Source organism: Chionomys nivalis, chromosome 1 (genome assembly GCF_950005125.1).
Source record: "Chionomys nivalis chromosome 1, mChiNiv1.1, whole genome shotgun sequence".
NCBI classification, from domain to species: Eukaryota; Metazoa; Chordata; class Mammalia; order Rodentia; family Cricetidae; genus Chionomys; species Chionomys nivalis.
In genome coordinates this window covers 181,327,554-181,348,400 of record NC_080086.1, presented here as the reverse complement: position 1 = coordinate 181,348,400, position 20,847 = coordinate 181,327,554, and the positions used below count along the sequence as shown (strand labels likewise).

The window sequence follows — 20,847 nt, the reverse complement described above, 5'->3', positions numbered from 1 at the left end:
GTAAGATGCTTGCTATCATTTATTTACATATTCACTAAGTCATTCATTCACTCAAGAAACATTACAGAGAATTTGGGTTTTAGATTCTGGATGTAGCCAGTGAGCATATAAATAGTGTAGAAAGCTTGAAGGAAACTAATACTCTAATGATGGCTTCACCATCTAAATCAAAATTTGAGGGGATATTCAATTTGTAATTGAATGGACCAAGAATGTTATTTCCCTTGGCACATTTCAGTCATGAATAAAAATTTAATGAAAGCAGAGCTAGCTATATCCCTAGGGGAAAACATTCTTTCCCTAATGTTCCCAGGAATTCTACCAGCTGTACAAGGAATGTATTCCTTAAGTTGAGCTAGTACAGCCGCCACATGAGTGTTCTCATTTATGTGTATATTCGCCCAGGAGGCTTTCATCATTAAATACATATTTACCATGTTCTCCATGCCAACACTTCCTGCAGCTTTTCGGAATTAATTCTATAAATTTTTATTATGTTCCTACTTTGTGTCAGGCACTGTTCCTATGTGAAAATGAAGACACAGTGAAAAAAGCACTTGCGTGGATTCCAGGGAATTGCATTCTTCCAAGGGATAAAAATGAAAAGCAATGATGGAAATGGTGAATGCTGCAGGATATGTATGAAAGTGATACAGGCCTCGTGGAAGAACTCTTGGCTAAGGTGTCATCTCCAGAACAGCCTAAAAAAACTTTTCTGTAGAAGTACTAGCCAGTAAAAGGTTTCATTTAAAAAGAAGAAGAAGAAATTGAATTGCCTAAGGCAGAAAAATGTCTCTTCATGCATGTGCAAAAAGAGGTAAAGAGATTGGTTGTTGGACTAAGATGAACAAGAGCAGGTTGGAGTGAGACTGAGAGAGTGAACAAAACAAACGGCACAGAGCTTGTGAGCCGCCCTTGCTTCTCCTGAGAGTGAGGTGGAAATGAACTAACCGTATATTTTAAATAAATCTCCTGCCTATGGACTGACAAAGAGAGTGCTCAATTCTGCAGCACATCTACTAAGATTGGAATGATACAGAAAAGATTAACATGGCCTGAAAAAGAAGCAAATGATAGAATGGTAGAGATGCACATAAATCTGCAAGGTGGATGGAAGGGCGTTGCCATAGTCCAGTGCTGTGTCTCTCATGCCGGGCCTGCTGACTGGGGGTAGTTATCACCGCTTAATTGTTAGGAACTTTTGGAAATTGTTCGATGGACAGTGGTATGCATAGGAGGGCGAGATTTCAGGAATGGTTTCAGATGTTAAGTTTTGGGCAACTGGAATAATGGCGCTGTATTGACACAAATGAGTGGACATTAAGAGTTTAGTTTTGGAAATTAGAAGAATGAGATGTCATTTGAGCATCTAATGGAAATGTTATATGCATTTGATCGGTCTGACACAAAAGTTCAGAGAAGTTCAGGTCAAAACTGCAAATGTAAAAACAGGATAGAGATAGATTTGAAATCCTGAGAGGTGACTCTATCAGACATAAAAAGTTCCAGCATTGTTATTTAAGAAGGAGATAAATAAAATGAGTCCACCGTTTTGGAATTTCTCTCATTAAGGTATAAGTCTCAAAGAGATGATCCAGGTATCTTCCATGGATCAACACTGAATGACGCCGAGATAACAATTCACAATATAATAATTGTACAATGATGTGGCAAGCCCAAACAGTACTGATCCCATTACACAGAAGCAACTGATCTTCAGTGAACAGAAACTTGTTAGCATTTGAAATGACCAAGGCACTGATTTATTCTAAAAAAGAAATATGACACAAAATGGAATCACAATACAGAGAGTGAAGAGCCAAACTTGGTGTTGTATTTCTTTTATTCATAAAAATATCTACTTCCCTCCCATGCTATCCCAAATTTTATGTTCATCATTTACACAATCTAGCTGTGATTTGACTAAATCCATTTCAATGGTAGAGAAATGGTACAGATTTTATTTTACTTAAAAACAGCTTGCTGTTAATACTTTTTTAAAGAAAACAATCAAGAAACAAAAATATCCAAAAACTGAAGAGAAGGCTCAGCAGTTAGGGCTGAATACTGCTCTTGTAAAGGACCCAATTCAGTTCCCTGCACCCATGACAGGGAACTCGCAACTGCCTGCAACTTCAGTTCCAGCATTTACAAATACACACAAAACACATATACACAGATGCATACACAATTTAAAACAAGAAACATAATATATATATACATATATATATATTCATAACATGCAAGCCAATTTTGTTTTTATTGCTTACATATTTAGGTAATTCTCAACCTATTAGAAGAATGAGGAAATTGTGTTATCTCTGCTTAAGGGCTAGTAAGCCATATTCTCCTCATAGTGTGTTTTCCTTGGAGTTTTAGCACATCTAAGTTAAAGTTTCTCATTTTGAATTGCCGTTGTGTTAATATGAAAATTATTCTTGCCAGAAGCATCCTCCTATAATCTTTTAAGGAAGAAATTAAAATTAGGTATCTGTGCCTGTTAATGTTGTAAGCAGAGTGTTAACTGCATCTGCTAACTAAATCTCTAAATTAGAAAATCTTTGGTTTAGTGATCACATCAGCCTTGAGGAGCTGCAGTTTAAAAGAGATTAAATGTTTTTTTAACAACTGCTCCCAAAGCTGTTGATAGCAAAGGAAATGAACACCTAGCATATTGAGAAATGTTGCAGATTCTGTCAAGAGAACATTTTGATATTTTCCACTCAGGTAACATTATGTCACGCGTAGGTTTCTCACAAAATACCGCTTTTGTGGATTTAAGTACTCATTATGCATTCAATATTTATGCAAATATTCTTGAGATGACAGGGTATTTATCTGGGACTAAGACATGAATATAATGTATGAAGTAGTCCAGCCTTTAGTCATGAGGCTGCAGTTTAAATGCTAGTGATTTTTAAAGTCAAAGCTGAAGTTATCGAAGCGCATTACTGTGCAAAGTCTTAAAATAATGCACATGGGAAAGTCCCTATTAAACATGCAAGACTTTCTATAAGCATTTTTCACTTTGCAGGGTGACACAAAGAGGAATCAACATTAGAGCCTTTCCTCTGGCAAGGAATAAAATTGTGCATTCTACTGGATGCAATGCTTTCTCAAATGGCTTATTTATTATTTTATGAATTTAGCATTCTATATTAATGTTGTTTGGACTGTATGTTCCATTGCATAGATTGCCTTTTATATCTAAAACTAAAGCAATTCTATATATGTGTGATCCTATCAACTGATAATAAAATTATATAGTATATATAGTTTGATGTTCTCTATTTAACCTAAAATAAGTATTATAGGGTTTTTCATTATATAAATTCACCTTCTACATTTTGATAAATTCTAAGCAATAGCATAAAAAGTTTAAAATGATAGATGCTCTGTGTGGTAAGATTTGTTCTTCTTTTTTTATGTATTCATGATGCTGTGGCCTCCCAAAGTGAAATCATCCAGATATTTTCTGAGTTCATGATGTCAGGGTTCCAAACGAAATTTCAAGTTCTTGTCATTATTCTCTCCAAGACCGCTATTCCCTTGGAGGCTAAATAGGTTTCTATGTATTTTATAATCTCCCCAGGACATAGCATGATTTCTAAATGATTAGAAAATAAGTACACAGTGTTTTTTCTAGACTGATTTGCAGCACTGTTTGGATGCCCTAGGATAGTGCCAAAGAATCCATCATAGTACTTAGGCCACCCTTGCCCTGAGTCCCTGAAGAGGAAAACTCCCTAAAGATTGTATGAGCTCACAGCCAGAAATGAACCTTTACAACTTGACTCTCAACCCTAAGACCAAGCTCCCTCCCCTCTATCAAAATTCACCTCAAGTTGGAGACAGAAGTGGAAGGATCTTGTAAAAGACCACAGGTGGCTTTGCACAACAGGAGAATGGGGATGCAGCTGTCACTGTTATGGAGAGACCAGGTGTCGAGATTGAGGTGCAATACCCCAAGATGCAGATAACCCTTGGCTTAAAGACAACCAGGAGAGCTGATCTTGAATGAGGTCAGAGTGAAGCAAGAAGGGTGCTAGCTATTCAGTTCTGCCTGTGGATGCCATGTGAATCATTAGATCCTTCAACTAGAATAAAGGCTGATCACAATAGGGTTGTTTCAGGTGTAAATCTTACACAGTTCCTTCCTGCTGGTCACTTAGATGCAAAAATAAATAAAGGAAAAAAGAAAATAAAAATTCCAGTAAATGTAAAGTATTCATAGCACAGCATCTGCAATTAAAGTGTCTCAATTTTCTATTTCTAAAAAAATAAGATGATACATAATATCTCGTCACTTTGCAATTTCCTATCATTAGACTGTAATTCAGGAACATATATACACCTATGCTGAATAGTAGCAAACAAGGACTCGCCTTCAGGATATAAACAATTCTGTCTTTTGTTTGTATATACCCCACACCTAAGAAACTGGAGTTTAAAAAAATGGATTTTGTAAGACATAGACAGCACCTGTAGGTCACCACCCTCCTGTGAGGTGAAGTGTTGTAATATGAGCGGCGGGGCTGCGTCCCCGGCACCCGGCCGCCCGCATGGCTAGCTTATGCCCCGAAATAATTACACGGAAACTGTATTCTTTTGATCACTGCCTGGCCCATTAGTTCCAGCCTCTTATTGGCTAGCTCTTACTTATTGATCTAACCCATTTCTAATATTCTGTGTAGTACCACGAGCTGGCTTACCAGGAAAGATCTTAACCTGCGTCTGTCTGGAGTGGGAGAATCATGGCGACTTCTGACTCGGCTTCTTTCTCCCAGCATTCTGTTCTGTTTACTCCACCCACCTAAGGGCTGGCCTATAAATGGGCCAAGGCAGTTTCTTTATTAGTTAACCAATGAAAGCAACAGATAAAATACAAGAACCACCTCCATCAATGAAGTATGTATCATTCAGAGTAAGGAAATCTCTCTCTCTAAAATTAGCTGAAGAGTGGAAGGGGCCGTTCTGAGTAGATCTCTTATTACAGATGTGGAGTGATCTTTCTCAATCACACAGAAAGATGTGAATAAACTTAGAGTGCACACATTTCCATCACTATGACTGTTTTGTGTTTGTGAAATAAAGTACTTACCCACCAGGAATATGTTCTAAGATCCCCAAGGATACCAAAACCATGAGATGAAAAAACTGTGGCTATGTCTATCCTACACATAAATACCAGTGATGAAGTTCAGTCTATAAATTAGTTCTAGAAAGAGATTAACAGCAATGAGTGGTTAGTAAGAACAACTATGAGAGTATAATGCACTTCACCCCTACAGATATGTATTCATGACATAGGAAGGCAGTCTGCATGCTACCAAAGTAGAAAGGTAAATGTCAACCCAGCTACAGGCCCGTCTACAAGAGAGACCTACATTTGTGATATACTGGTGCAATAGTGTGGCTCAAAGCTTGTGGAAGTAACCAGCCTATATTTGATTTGAGCTAATGCCAACTCCATGAAATAAAACCCATAGCTGACACTGCTTGGGTAGTCAACAGCCTGACACTAGATAACTGGAGAGCTAAAGGAAAACCAAATACAACTCTTCTGCTAAGGGAAGAAATACATAGCAAGAAAATTACTCCTAATGACAGTCTGTAATAGTCATTGATCTGTTTCTTGCTCCGCCATCATCAGAGAAGGCTCCTCCTTCAGCAGATGGAAACAAACATAAAGACCCACAGCCAGACAATGTGCAGAGTGTTTGAAATAGTCAACCCCCAAAAAGGATATCTTCATTAAATCCCTTCCATCAGGGTTCAGGTAGATAACTCTCTGGATGAAGTGGGAAGAGTGTATGAGCCAGAGGTGATGGTCAGCACCAAGGAACCTGGGCCTTCTAGACACCAAAGAACTAGTGCACACATGAATTCACAGAGACCAAGGCAGGGACTGCACAAGTCTGAACTAAATGGAGCCCTAGAGTTGGGTAGAGAAATAGACACATGCCCTCATCTCTAACTAGGAGGATATCTCAAATTGATAACCACTTACAACTGAAAAAAATTAGTTTTTCTCTGAGAGAGTCTCACTGGGAAAACAAAGTACTCTAAAGTTTAGACCCCAAGCCCAGTAAGTTATCAACACAAAATTAACTCAACCGCATCTTTGTAGGTTCTTTGTCTCATGATGTTAAGTTGGGTATTTTTTTTAACTCACAGGTCCCTTGCATATTTATTATGGTTTCTGTTTTGGGACTTTTATAGCATTCCTGTGTGTGTGAATACATAGATCTCTACATCTATATCCATTTTTGTTGCTTTGCTCTGGTTCTTTATCTAATTTTGTTGTTTGTCACATTTCATAATCTATATTTTTATTTTTTAGTTATGTTATTGTATTATTATTTCTTAGATGCCTGTTTGTTTTCTCATAAGAGATAGAATGGGAATAGATCCAGATGGGAGGATAGGTGGGAAGAAACTGGGATGAGTAGGGAGAGAGGAAACCATAGTCAGAATATATGGCAAGCCGAAAAAAAATTCATTTTCAAGAAAATAAAAATTAATAATGGTACCCATTATGTGAATACAGTTTCCTTCAAAAAATCAAGACAAGTATGAATATCTTTACTGTAGTTGACCATGGGTAGCAAAATGGTAATTGAAGGCACTAATGATAATAAGTAAATCATAGTTACTTATTATCATCAGTACAATGAGCACAATCCATAAATTAAGCCACTAACCCCTCAGAACATGACAAGATCATGTTTACCAGTTCCTAAATCTGGAGCACTCCATGGAGGAGTCAGGTTGTACTATGAAGAACTGTGTATATGTGTTGTTCTGCCCCTTTGGTGGAGCTTTGAAGATTAAAGAGACTCCCAATTGGAAATAAAATCTGTCCATTGGCTATCTAGAGTCTATTTTCAAAGATATGTTTAAAGACTGCTTGTTAACTGACAAAAGTCAACACTGAATTATGGTGTATGTCTGATCTTGGTAGAAGGACAGCATTAAAAACCGGTGCAATCTTTACTACGAGTCAAGCTACAAGAATAATAATAAATCAAGTTTGAGGCTTGATTACCCATGACAAGTCACACATGCAAAATTATGAATTATTGCTATTTCATTTTCAGAGGCATGTCTCTGAACCTTTTAGAGAAAGTAAGGATTTAATAGCTATGGCTAAAACTATTTGTTTTATTTGTAATTGTCACTATTGATTATTGTATTATTATCACTTAGTACAAATAAATATTTGTTGAATAGTGATACTGGTTAACATTTTCTACTTACACAAAGGTGGCATGTAAATGCAAAAGAGATGGGTCCACTTAAACTAGCTCTTTACACTGAGAGAAAATTGCATTTCAAGCATTGATCAGTGATTATAGTATCAGGTATAACCTTACTTTACAATGTCTTCATAGGAAGGGAAATCAAGTCTAAGTCCAGCACCTAAAGTGTGATCTAGAAGGAACAATAAGCATTTGGAAAAAGATATACTATTTCTTTGAACAATGGTGTGGGAGATCTTTCTGTCTATGTGTTGCTTTTATTGATTAATGAATAAAGAACTGCTTTGAGCCTATGCCAAGGGCAGAACATAACTAAGCAGGAAAAGCTAGGCTGTATCCTGGGAGAAAGAGGGTGGAGTCAGAGAGATACCATGTAGTCCTGTGGGAGACAGACACCAGAACTTTAGCTGGTAAGCCATAGTCACTTGGCCATACACCGATTAATAGAGATGGGCTAAATTATTATGTAAGAGTTAGTCAATAAGAAGCTAGAGTTAATGGACTAAGCAGTGATTTCTGCATGATTATTTCATGGGCTAAGCAATCAAGAACCAACAAGCAGCCTCCATGCAAAAGAACAAGACTATGTAACCCTTATTAATTCATCCCAATTCTTATTTTCATAAGTTTATGATGATTATTATATTTATCCATCCACCAAAACTCAACTATTGTTATTATTTCTTGTTTTAGGGATGAAGGAATAGAAGTTTAAAAAGTTTAAGTGTTCATTCAAAATTATTTGTTTATAGTAGACCCAGGATTGGAACATGGAGAGTTTAATTCCATAACTACGTCCTCAAATATTTTGCTACTTTGAATTTATTACCTATTTTGTAAATAAGAAAGCCTAGTAATATTGCCTGACTTTTTAAAACATGATCTTGGCATCATAGCTCACACATGAAATCCCAATATTCAAAAGGCTGAGACAAGAGGATGACAAGGCCATCATGGGCTATATACCAGAATGTTGTCAGTTAAATTAAAATAAAATAAGGAAGAAGTAAAGTGACTAATTTTGTTGCAGTATGATCAAATAAACTTTCAGTACTTAAAGAGAACCAGGATAGAAGCTTGTTCCTTACCAAACGGAAAGGGGTCACAGCATATCAGAGGAGAAGGGGAATCTATTGAGATGATTAGTTAATTTTAAGTCAATTTATATGATTTATTGTATATGTTGAACCAACCATGCATTTCTGGGATAAAGCTAACTTGATCAGGATGGATGATCTTCTTGATATTTACCTGCATTCTATTTGCTCATATTTTATTGAGGATTTTTACATATGTGTTCAGGAAGTCTACTGTGAAACAATCTCTCCTAGAAATATCTGCATAACCAAGATTTGAATAAAAGCAATATTATCAGATATGCTAACACTAAAGGGGTTAAAATCTCATGGGGTCACATGCCTGGATGAGCAACTATAGTCAACCGAATGAAGAAGAGTTAGCCTCTCCCAACAATGGATCACATGATTGGCTATCCAATACAAAGTGGTGAGCCCTGACACCCTATACACACAAACAGCAATAACAGATGCATCAGTATGTATCAATATATCTGTGCATATATGTGCATGTATAATAGTAATACTGTTGGAAAAGGCTATCAGTCAGGGGGACATTGAAGAAGTTGGAGGTAGAGGACTGGGGAGAACCTTGTAGAAGGAAAGAAGAGGGGCTGGAAGAAGAAAAGGGATGTAATTATATTTTCAGTTAAAACATAAAAAATGGATAAAAGGGGGAAAGATCAGGATTATGTGCTCCTTAGAGAATGAACTAAGATTTAATTTGACTAGAACAACAAAAACTTGAAGTCTGAGGCAGGTATTTTGAAATTATTTAATATAAGAAAAATGAATTTTGCCTAAAACAAGGAAGCCATGGTCATGAAAATGTCAAAAGTTCTAAGAATTGTAATATCACCATGACTTCACAGGCATTTATCAGATCTCATTCTAGATAGTACCACTATTGATCTAATCAATAGCACATAAAACCTGAAACTGCAAATCTATGCTCATATTAAAACCTTACACAAGAAACATTTTTTTTTAATGTTTTGAGCTTTAGCTGCTTGTAGAGATTCAGTGAACAAATATTTACTGAATAAAATATTCATTCTAATGCCTTCCTACATTCAAATTTTGTGTATGGGTTTATGTCTGAAAACATGTTGAGACTCCTGAAAAGTCAATATAAGGATTCTGCAATGTTGTTTGACAATCACTGATACTTTGACAACAGTTTGTCGTCTTGACATGTGACTTGAATGTCACAAACACATACTAATTACAACCGACACTAAATACCTTCATGTACATATTTGTGAGCCCAGGACTTGTTACCACGTGGACACTATACTTAGCGCAGAATCTCAAGAGCTATACCTGTGACTTCCCCAACTTGTCTGCCATCCTGTGCCTATCTCCAGCCTGTTGGAAGTCTGCTGCTTAGCCCTCCAGGCTATTTTCTCATTGGCACATCCATTCTCCTTGATGCCTGTGAAACTCAAGGTATTTCTTGTGTTTTCTTTTATCTCTTGCTCCTCTGTTTTTTACTTTGGAACCAGGTGAAGTTTTGCAACTGCAGAAGCAAATACCATGCTAATGTCTAAATCCTGAAATAGCCCCTCACCAGACTTAAGGTGAGGTTCAATATCGTGAAGATAGTTTACTCTTTCTCCTCTGGAAACTAACTTCACCTTGGGCTGCTCTCTTATATTGCCCTTTAGATGTTGTCATCCTGGAGTCAACTGAGTCCTGCCTCATGTCCACTATTCAAGTCTTCGTCACATCACGTCACTTTCTTTTCCTGGAACATTCTTACCTCTTCTTCATTTGCATGATTCCCACTGATGCTCCAAACCTGCTTACTCACTCCATTTCCCTCCCAAAATCTTTTGTCAGTTCCTTAATTCAGGCTAATCCTGTTGTGAATTCCTTTTGCTTCTCAATTCCTTTTGCTCTCCTCTGAAAACACACAAGAAATTATATTTCTTATTATATGAGATTTTACTCTTTTATTTTGTTTTTATTCTTTAAAATTTCCATACATGCACAGTGTATCTTAATCAAATCCACCAAACAGTAGCCCTGCTTCAGATTCCTTTTAGGCTACCCAACAGTACTCCTTCTCAACTTCATGCTCTTTTTAACTGTGACCCTCAGTCCAAATGTGCATGTATATGAGGATTACCACTTGAGTTTACACAACCTACAAGTAGTCACAGTCTTAAAGAAAAATAACTCTTCATCTCTCAGAAGCTACCAATTTCCAACAGTTTCTTAGCTGACTAGGGTCTCAGATGCAATAAAATTTGAATTAGCATCACTTTGTTTATGTCTTGCTTAGCCACCACAGCCTCTCTGGGTTAGTGTGTGCAACATTATGGCTGTATTCTGAAGATTGCTTTTACAGTGCTCTGCTCCATGCTTCCTCCTTCTGAGCCCTCTCCTGCAGTGTTCCCTCAGGCTGGGATAGAAGAGGTTGATCTATATGTCTTATCTACAGCTGCATGCTTGTAGTTACCTATTCTCTGCACTTTGAAGAGTTAGCAGTTTCTGCATAAACCACTCTGCCTGCTCTGATCAGTATTAACAGCAGCAAAAATCAGCTGTTTGGGGGTCAGCCAATCATTTTCTGATTAGATTTGATCCTTGCACTGCAGGGGGAGATTCATGCCTAGTAGTAGCCAAAAACCCATGCCTAGAGAGGTCATGGATCCTGAAGGGAAACCTACTTTAATTGTTTTGCTGTGTGAGTTTATTCTTTCTCTTTCACAGCTGTAGCCCTGGTTTCTAGTGTGAAACCTGATGTGTAGAAGGTCATCAATAAAGGTCCTAACATCTAAGACTGGACTTGTGTAACAAACAGATGAGTGGATGGGTGAATGGATAAAGCAACAATACTAAGCATGCTATTGGCTTGAACAGTTGAACAGTTTCTCCTCAGCAACATTAGGAATAAAATGCACAGATTATGGGTGACGCTTTATCTTTTCATGCACATGCTGATGTGGGATAGTACTAAATATCTTTACCTAGAAATGCAATAAAATACTGAGAGCATTATTAGAACTGAACACTAATGGTGGATATAAAGGAAATGGGAGATGGAGGGCTACCAAAATGGGAAAGACTAACATATGACAGAAATCTTGCAACCAGATGAGTGCTTGTTATTGTCTCAAAATTGAGATGTAGGCACTTATAGGTACTTAAGGCATGCTTCCGAATGTACAAGTATTGAATCTGAGAATCTCTTATTGCAAATTGTCCTGAGAGTCATAAAGTCCTAGAATGTCTTTGATCATTTCAACTATTTGACCTTCAAGAATGCCTATGAATTGTTCAATGTATTAATTTAAAAGCTACATATGGTAAAGACAATTGCAAGACCACAATACTGTTTTGAGGAAAGCACCAAACAACAAAACTGAACTTTGATCAGTGTTAAACATTCAAAAAGATTCCTTTTTTAATGCTTGATTTTCATATGATTTTGTTTTCTGCCTTGAGCCAGCTTCTTACTATGTAGCACAGATGATCCTGACACACAAGATACTCTGTCATCCTCTTGGGTGCTAGGATTGCAGGTAAAGGCCACTATGTCCAGCTTCTCAGGGATAACTCTTTTTTTTTTTATTCTTTTTTAATTAAAATTTCCAACTGCTCCCCGTTTCCCATTTCCCTCCCCTCCTCCCACACATTGCCCCCTCCCCCCACTCCCCTCCCCCATCCCCACTCCTCTTCTCCTCCCCCCAGTCCATTCCCCCTCCCTCTCGATACTGAAGAGCAGTCCAAATTCCCTGCCCTACAGGAAGACCAAGGTCCTCCCACTTCCATCCAGGCCCAGGAAGGTGAGCAACATAACAGGCTAAGCTCCCACAAAGCCAGTTCATGTATTAGGATCGAAACCTAGTGCCATTGTCCTTGTCTTCTCATCAGCCTTCATTGTCCGCCATGTTCAGAGAGTCCAGTTTCAACCCATGCTTATTCAGTCCCAGTCCAGCTGGCCTTGAAGAGCTCCCAATAGATCAGTTCCACTGTCACAGTGGGTGGGTGCCCGCCTCGTGGTCCTGATTTCCTTGCTCATGTTCTCCCTCCTTCTGCTCCTCATTTGGACCTTAAGAGCTCAGACCATTGCTCCAATTTGGGTCTCTGTCTCTCTCTCGATCATCGCCAGTTGAAAGTTCCTGTGCCATTCTTCTTGGCCTCTCGTCAGCTCTCATTGTCCGCCACATTCCGAGAGTCCGGTTTTATCCCATGTTTTTTCAGTAGCAGTCCAGCTGACCTTGGTGAGCTCCCAATAGATCGGCCCCACTGTCCCAGTGGTTGGGTGCACCCCTCATGGTCCTGACTTCCTTGTTCATGTTCTCTCTCCTTCTGCTCCTCATTATAACCTTGGGAGCTCAGTCCGGTGCTCCAGTGTGGGTCTCTGGCTCTATCTCCATCCATCGCTAGATGAAGGTTCTATGGCGATATGCAAGATATTCATCAGTATGATTATAGGATAGGTTCATTTCAGGTTCCCTATCCTCAGGTGCCCCAATGAACTAACTGGGGACATTGCCCTGGGCATCAATAACATTTAAAGGAATAAGACTTTTTAAAATATTTAAAGTAATAGAAGTGGGTAGTGTTAACCTACAATACTTATCTATTTGTCCTGGGCTAGGAATATTTATATAAAAACTAGCCCTGGATTGCTGTAAGTACTACAAGAATAACTGTTGCCCACCTTCTCCAGGACATACTATCTTTTTGTCTCAGTAAAGCGGTTCCTTGACATCATTTCTAATTCGCATCCGACAATAGATTGATGGGTTGTATTTATTTGTTCATTTATTCACTCTCTTTTTCGCTTACTGTTTTAGTTAACATCTGCAGAGTCATCAACAATTACACAATAAGGAAAGACTATATAACAGGGCTCTGAAAGAAATGAAGCAAACCCCCTCACTTTTAGAGATCTGGGTGTCAGAGCAAAATCTATGGTTCTAATCACAGACAGCAGAGGTCATGGGGCGTAAGAGTACTGCAAAGACTTACTTGAAAGAAAGAACTCAAGCTAACTGCAGAATTTTCATTACTGTTATATAAAAGTGCTTTTCCTCATTATGAAATATTTATATTTGCACTAAAGAATGTGGAACATGTTTCTTTGTGTTTTAATAATGCTTCATGCGCTGTGTTTGCTGTGAATGCTATTATTTTTTGCATAATTAAGTAATGAAGCAATTAGCACAGCAGGCACATGTCAACTAGATGGTGGTTAAAATTTGTGATTAACTAGAAGATTTTGCTGTGTTTGCCAATATTCTCCTTATTACTAGATGAAGCTGCACTTCTTTTCATTATGAGGAACCTGAACTCCCCCATATTTGAAACTTTGACTATAAAATAATGCAACTTGATAAAAAGTCTTAGCAACATGATTTGACAACAGAAATATATGTACAACAGAGCTGTCTGCAAACTGTCCTAAAAAGGAAGTCATTTAAATGAACATAAGCAAAGAGGACATCGAAGAATATACATTTCTCAGGATACCTAAACAGAAAGAATACAATTCTACAATCTGCTTGTAACATCATTGCACTTGTACTGTGTGGACTATGTTTTTATGGTTAGCAACATACATAAGTATGAGCAGGCCTAAAGAATTCTACCAGTGTGATTCCTCTGCATAGATAAGTAACCTGGAAAGAGTAAGATCCTCATCCAGGCTCAAGGTCTGGGTCTAATTTTATTCGACATGTGTGCATGATATTTTTCTTCTGTAATAGAAAAACATTGTTTCTCTCACTGCACCCCTGAGAAGTAAGCAGTCCTGTTAATCTATAGGGATGTGTTGTCTAGAATCCAGAGTTTAGAAGAAGGAGGCTTGATGCATAGTTGAATCATATCTCAAAATATAGAAGTGTTATAATATTTTATCTGAATGTGAGGTTCAGGAAATTCTATCTAAGTCTCATAGACTGGAAGGTAGTGGGGTTTGTTGATGTTTTGATTTTTGTTTCTTTTCCCCCTTAATTTGTAGAGCAGAGTAAAATTTTTTAAATGAATGCTTTGTATCAAGGGTTCAGGGTCTTCTTTATTTCTTCCTTACTGAGTAAATCAAAACACTCTTCAGTACTGAAATATAAAGATGACAATATCCTTTGTATAATGAGGGTATTAGGCTGTAAACAGATTTGAAATTGATAATAGACTTTTACAATACTATTCTTACTCATTTTTTAAAAAAATAAGTATTTATATATTTATTTATTTGGGGAGATTATAATGTAATTAAATCAATCTCCACTTTCCTTTGCTACTTCCAAACCCCTGTTTGTGCTTTCAGATTCATAGCCTCTTTTTTTATTAACTGTGACATACATATATGTATGTATATTTACATATATATTCCAATGTACTTAAATACAACATGCTTAGTCTTCATAATGTACTTTTCTGTATGTTTTAAAGGCAGCCCATTTTGTTTTGGATAACCAAAAGTCCTATGCTCTTCCCTGTAGAAGACTATTTCTCCCATTCTTACCACTCCTTCGTTTTCTGCAGTTCTTTCTGTACTGGTAGAGCATCCTGGGCTTTCTCCTGAGCCCATTAGCATTTCTATTATGGTTGTCCTTGTTCAGTTCATAATTAGGCAGGTATGTTAATAACAAAAGTCTAGATGTCGGAGACCTGATGAAAAGTTGAATCGGATTTCAAAACACGAAAGAGTGTCAAAGATATTTTCTGAATGTGAGGCTTAGGGTAGTCTATCTAATTCCCACAATCTGGAAGGTACTAAGGTTTATGTATTTACTGTGTAGCTTCTGACATTCCTAGAAGAACAATCTTATATCAAACTTCTTGTTACTCTGGTTCTAACATTCTTTCCTTCCCCTCTTCTGCATGTATCTGTTGGAACTGACCTCTATAAATCTACATTTTTAGTGGTTGTAATTGTCTATAATGGTCTCCATTAGTAGCAAAGAGAAGTTTAGTAGTTGAGGGTGAGGACTATAGTTATCTGTGTATAAGGACAGATATTTAGAATGTAGTTAAGGATTGTGCTTGTTTAGTAAAGAGGATGTTGTATGTTCTCCTTCAAGGTCCTTGACTTCTGTAGCCCTGATTTGTTCAATAGGTTTCCAATGCCATGTATAATTTCCCTCTTTTTGAGTGGGTCTTAAGTACAGTTGGAGAGCTGTTGGTTACCACCAAGGTGTGCATGCCACTAGTGCACCATGGGATTATGGTTCCATGCCAATTGTTGTGATTCACAGGCATCAAACTTGGGTAGGACTATTGGCTGCTTACCTCCTTTGGGAGCTTGCCTGGCATCTTCTGGTACAATGAAAGTTAGTTTCAGGGAGAAGGCTTTCGAATCAGTTCAAACTCAGGTTCCTCTGGGCCTGTATTTGAAATACATTCTGTCTTTTGTTGTTGTATTAAAGTTGTATTTAGTTGGTCAGATCAAGAGGGCCCAAGAGACTCTCAAACAATATAAGCTACCGCAATTGCCTTTGGCTGCCTTCTAGAACATGAAGGTAATACCCTGTTTCTGAAGACACCACAAACTGTTGGCACAGTACTTGTAAGAATTAAGCTGGAACTGACCTGAAAGCCTCCTCCCTGAGAACTAGCTCTCATGATGCTACAGATAAACATAACTCTCACCCCTCATCAAAAATGCTCCCTTTACAATCAGTGGAGAATATTGCATAGATAAAAAATTTCATGGTCAAACTTCAGGGAATAAGTGCCATGGGTTGGTCAACCCAGAATGGTATATTGAAAATGCAACCCCTGTAAGTGCAATTCAGGAAACATCATGGACAAGGGAACAAAAGATTTTAAGAATCAGTGGCCATGAGTACCTACTACTATAATGGTGTCCTCTAGACATAACAGGTAAGTTATATCTATGAAATCTCAACAATATTCTTGCCTATACAAAGCTTACATAACAGAACACCAACTGATATGAAAACGTGCCCAAAAAATTTATAAAGTCCAACCCATAGATGAAGGTCTACAAGCAATCAGTGGCTGTTAATAGAAGAAGAATAAGTTTTCTGTAAGAATTAGCTTACCCAGTATCAAGTGGTAAGCTCTAAACACCATATCCATAGGAACAACAGAAAATGAAGTTTAAAGGTTCTATGTGTGATGTAATATGTGTATGTGGTGTGTGTGTATGTCATTTGCAATATCAATTAAAGCAAAAGAGGTCATGAATTTGAGCTAGTGGTCAAATACAGGCAGAACCAGGGTAGAAATTATGTTAATATAGTATTCATGTTTGACACGAACAACTTTTTTAGGAGTATATTTTAGCAATTGAGTGATAACTCTTAGGTAATTATTTCATGAACATCAACTACTATGTTAGCACAGAATAGATTTTATTTCTGCCTATCATTGATACCAGTGTTAACCTAAGGCAACAATTTCTCAGGGTTTCTCAGTGCCTATTTTTGGTGTGGATAAGTAGATTAACTTGATTTGATCGCTGTTGAGGTGAAAAAGCAATCCATCTCCAGTGAATTTTTACTAAGTCGGATATGGGAAATGTGCTCTTCAAATCTAAAGATGACTTTAGAGCTTGAAGTACCCTTATCCTTATCAGTAGTCTGGCACATATCATAACCATCTCAGGGGTCTAAGACCTAGCTTAAAGAGATTAGGTCTTATGTGGCTTTTCCTGGACATTTTAAAAGGTGAACTCAATCGAATGCCTACCTCAATGTTAAAATCAGCAGTAGAAGCATCCTGAAAAGAATAGCATCAAGATAAGAAAGAGTAAAGACAAACCAGGAAACAATACGTCTAAAATTAAGAACTTACCTTGACTATTAAAGTGATAAAAAGGAAGACTAGCTACAGTCCTTTGCAGGTCAGAGCCAAGAGTTTATTACTCACGTAGAGAATTAGGCTCTTTTCTCAGGTGTGTGTTAATCAAAGTTTTCATGAGCCACTTTTGTCTCTCATCTTAGGATCTATGTAAGATTCAAAACAAAGTCGTAAGGAGCTGTAAATCATCTTCGGTGGGGATGTTCTGTGACTATCACTTTATATGAGTTTCCAGAGATTCTTTATCTATGGGAAACACTGAACCAGCAGCCAAATGAAAGACAGAGAAACTGTCGCAGTTTAGATGACAAACCTTCCACATTTGGTCCCCAGCTTGTAGTGTTTGAAAAAACTGTGGAGCCTCTGAAAAGTAGCTCCTGGCTTGGAGAGATTATCACTAAACATGGCTGACAGCCAGGCACTGCTGCAGACTGGAGGACCCTGTTTTCTGATCCAACAGGATGTGAAGAGCTGCCCCTTACCCCCCACACTGCCATGCACTGATACCTTCACTGCACCACCCTCATCATGATGGATGTCCCTCTCTGCAACAGGGAGGTAAAGTAGACCTCTCTACCCCAAAGTCACAGAGTCGAGTATTTTGTCAAAACAAGAAAAATTAGAGACTCTACCTGTGCTCAGTGTCAAATCCAATAACCCACAAATGTGTCTCCCAAGGTTTATATATTTCCTTTATAAATTTGCTAAAGGAGATTTTTGCCTATCCATGGATTTGTATTAAATAAGTATATATTTGGTTTACCAAAGTATTTCCTCAAAGATTAGATGTCTCATGAGCCCTAAAATACATCCTTGAACAGAGGGTGACATTTCTGCCAAGAAGGGAGTTAAAATAACATATGTATAAATCTGCATTGATAACCAAGTACCCATTTGTAAATAGTACTTCACACTCAGAAAGCTTTCACACTTCTCTCTGTTCTTCAAAAGAGGAAAATGTCTTTCTGGAAATCAAAACAGTGTTTCTACCCAGCAGGTGCATTGTACCTGCTCTAGATTTTATGGAAATTAAAAATCCCTGGAAGTATTACAGATTTAGAGATTATTCATATGCATGCCTATTATTGGGAGATAAGGCTTGTGGGTTGTGAAGAGATAATGAAGGAGCGACAGGAACAGAAAGGGTTGTAAAGTAAAAAATATATATATGTATAGATTATCACTTTCACAGATTGCTGTTTTAATGATTTTTCTTGAATTTATTTTAAAGTTCACTTGTATTTTGCTTTTGATTTTGTTTTGTTTGGTTTTTTTTTGAAGTGGGATATCACACCATAGTTCATGCTAGCCAAGAACTTGTGGGCCAAACTTCCCTTAAGTCCACAGCAAACCTCTAGTCTCTGGCTAACAAATGCTGGGATTATAAATATACAACACCACATCTGGCTTCTGCTATGTATTCTATACAGAGGTTTTCCTTTGGTATATCAGCCTCCTGCAAGCATTCACACATACCTTAGTATTCCTGAATAAATCTTGGAGAAAAGTGCCACAGTAAGGTTAGGGATATTAATAAGATATGTAGACTGTAGAAAATTCTGTTGGCCTTTTTTGCCTTACTCATAGAGAAAATGGAAGGAGAGGGAGAGGAACTGTGGACCAGCAGGCACGCTTATGGTGGAGTCTTAGTAACTGCTCACTTTCAGTGTGATCATTTTTATAAGCCAGAGAACAAGGTTGAGGACCCTCTTAGCTGGTTTTGTATAGTGAAGAAGATGTTTGCTTCTCATGTGTGAGGTTCCCATCAGTCTCCCTCTGTCGCTTCAGTTTAGAACAGCACACTCACAGTCCTAGCAGGGAGCTGGCCATCACCACCCCTGAAGGCATCAATGCCCAGCTGGCTTCTATTGATTCTATCACTGCTGCTCATTTTCAAGTCCTGGGCCATAGTGGATTTTGTAGATTCATACTAATTCTTATAAATTCAGTTTATTCCTGGAAAAAGACAAACCAACTCAATGGACACATTCAGCAGCATGTAGGTTTCACGAATGGCTCATCCAACTACCCTTTCTTCCCACTGCAAAGTTTACCTGCCTTATCATGCCCACTGAACTATCCGTGGAATTAGGCTTTTGCCAATGATCACAGTGGCGATACTAAGGAAAGCTGCTGACTTCACACAGATGGCTTTCCCATCCTTTCAGGGGCGAAGGTTGTATCAGATCCTTAATATCACAAATAACATGATGTTGACAAAATAATTTTAATACTGAGAAAAATCAAAAGTAAAATAACCATTCCTATAAAACTCTCTCATCTACACATATGGATCATACCACTTCCGACACATTCATGTTTTCAGACTCATGGGTAATTTAAATGTAGCTTTTTTAATAACACTGAATGCTTTCAAAGATTGATTATTCAGCACTATTTCTTCCTCCCCCCTGTGATTTTACCCTGCCCTGTGGTGTGTGTTGATGAAAAGTCCCATAATATATGGAGCCTTCACGGAAATTTATTGTGCTTTTTAGATGACACATATAAATATCCTAAATGAAATGTTGGCACCGCCACCAAAGTCCTAAAATATGTCATCATTCCTCTCTAGCAATTTCATATTTTACCTGTGCTTGATGTTAATGTGAATGTTATATTTGAGCTTAATAAATATATTGTATAAAAAAAAGTAAATGTCAATAGGGTTCTTGAACCCTTTCATTAAATGGTTGTGTTGCAGGAAAATACATCATAAACATAAGAGCCATTGTAAATCTTATTTAGCAGCATTATAGAATTCCATACATTTAAATGATTTATATGTGCATAAATGAATTTCCATGGCACAAGCTAAAGTTCTACCACAAATTCTTCACAACTGTCTGAGAAGAGGAAGAAAGTTTGCACTTTGTTTTAAAATTTTTAGTTGCTGCTAATAGTTCCTGCTGTTAAGTCCTTAATTTGGTTGCCTAACCATAGAATGGGTGGTGGAGGAATGTGTTGAAACGTTTTGTTTAACATAGACCATACCTCTTGTAGAAGGACTATAGAAAGGCAATAGAGAGAGCTAAGGTATTCCATTTCTACAATCAAAATTCACTATCTCCTGATCTGAGGTTTTGAAACACATTGATGTCCTCAGGGCTTTGTTGGGGGCAGTTGGATAGTTAACTCAACAAATCTAATTGTGTGGAAATAGTGTAAATCTAATGTCAGCGACTGTCATTTTGGCACCCTCAGCGAATCCTTTAACCCGAAAAGAACATATGCGGAAATGAAACAAGATGATCTCTCTGGAGTGGCTATTTCAAAAGACCCTTTGCCCTCCAGAGGCCCTAGGGACAGACAGGCAGGACATCCAGCTAAACATTCCAACCCTATGGGCACGCTCTTAGAGTCCAGATTATTTTATAAAAACCCCAGGACAATAGAAACCTTCTCCAAGTCCCTGCCTCTCTGTCCCTCTGTTTCCAGAGAACTTGTTTCAATGGGAAGCCTGTATGGGTTTGAAGAAACGCCTCCCAAAAAAAAAAAATGTCCCGTGGTTACAATGGGATGATTGATAAAAACCTCAACATTTCACTTTTTTTAGTATCCACGTGATTACATGAAACAAATAAATGACTATTAAGAGCAGGACTGCATCATTAAATTGGTTTCTCAAGCACCAGCTGTTCCATTCAAGTATAACATGTATTAAGCGTTTTCTAAGTACATTCCTCCTTCTTATATTTAATTTTTTTCTGCACATTTGGTACCAA

At 37.7% G+C, this 20,847-nt stretch overlaps 1 protein-coding gene and 1 non-coding gene across 2 annotated transcripts in view; both read left to right on the top strand.

Annotated features, from left to right (window-relative positions):
* The window catches only part of Kcnd2 (potassium voltage-gated channel subfamily D member 2), a 500,479-nt gene that overhangs the window by 382,996 nt on the left and 96,636 nt on the right, over positions 1-20,847 (top strand). The window lies entirely within an intron of this gene.
* LOC130889661 (U6 spliceosomal RNA) lies at positions 996-1,102 on the top strand. Its single transcript, XR_009058619.1, has one exon. It is a non-coding gene; the product is annotated as a U6 spliceosomal RNA (small nuclear RNA).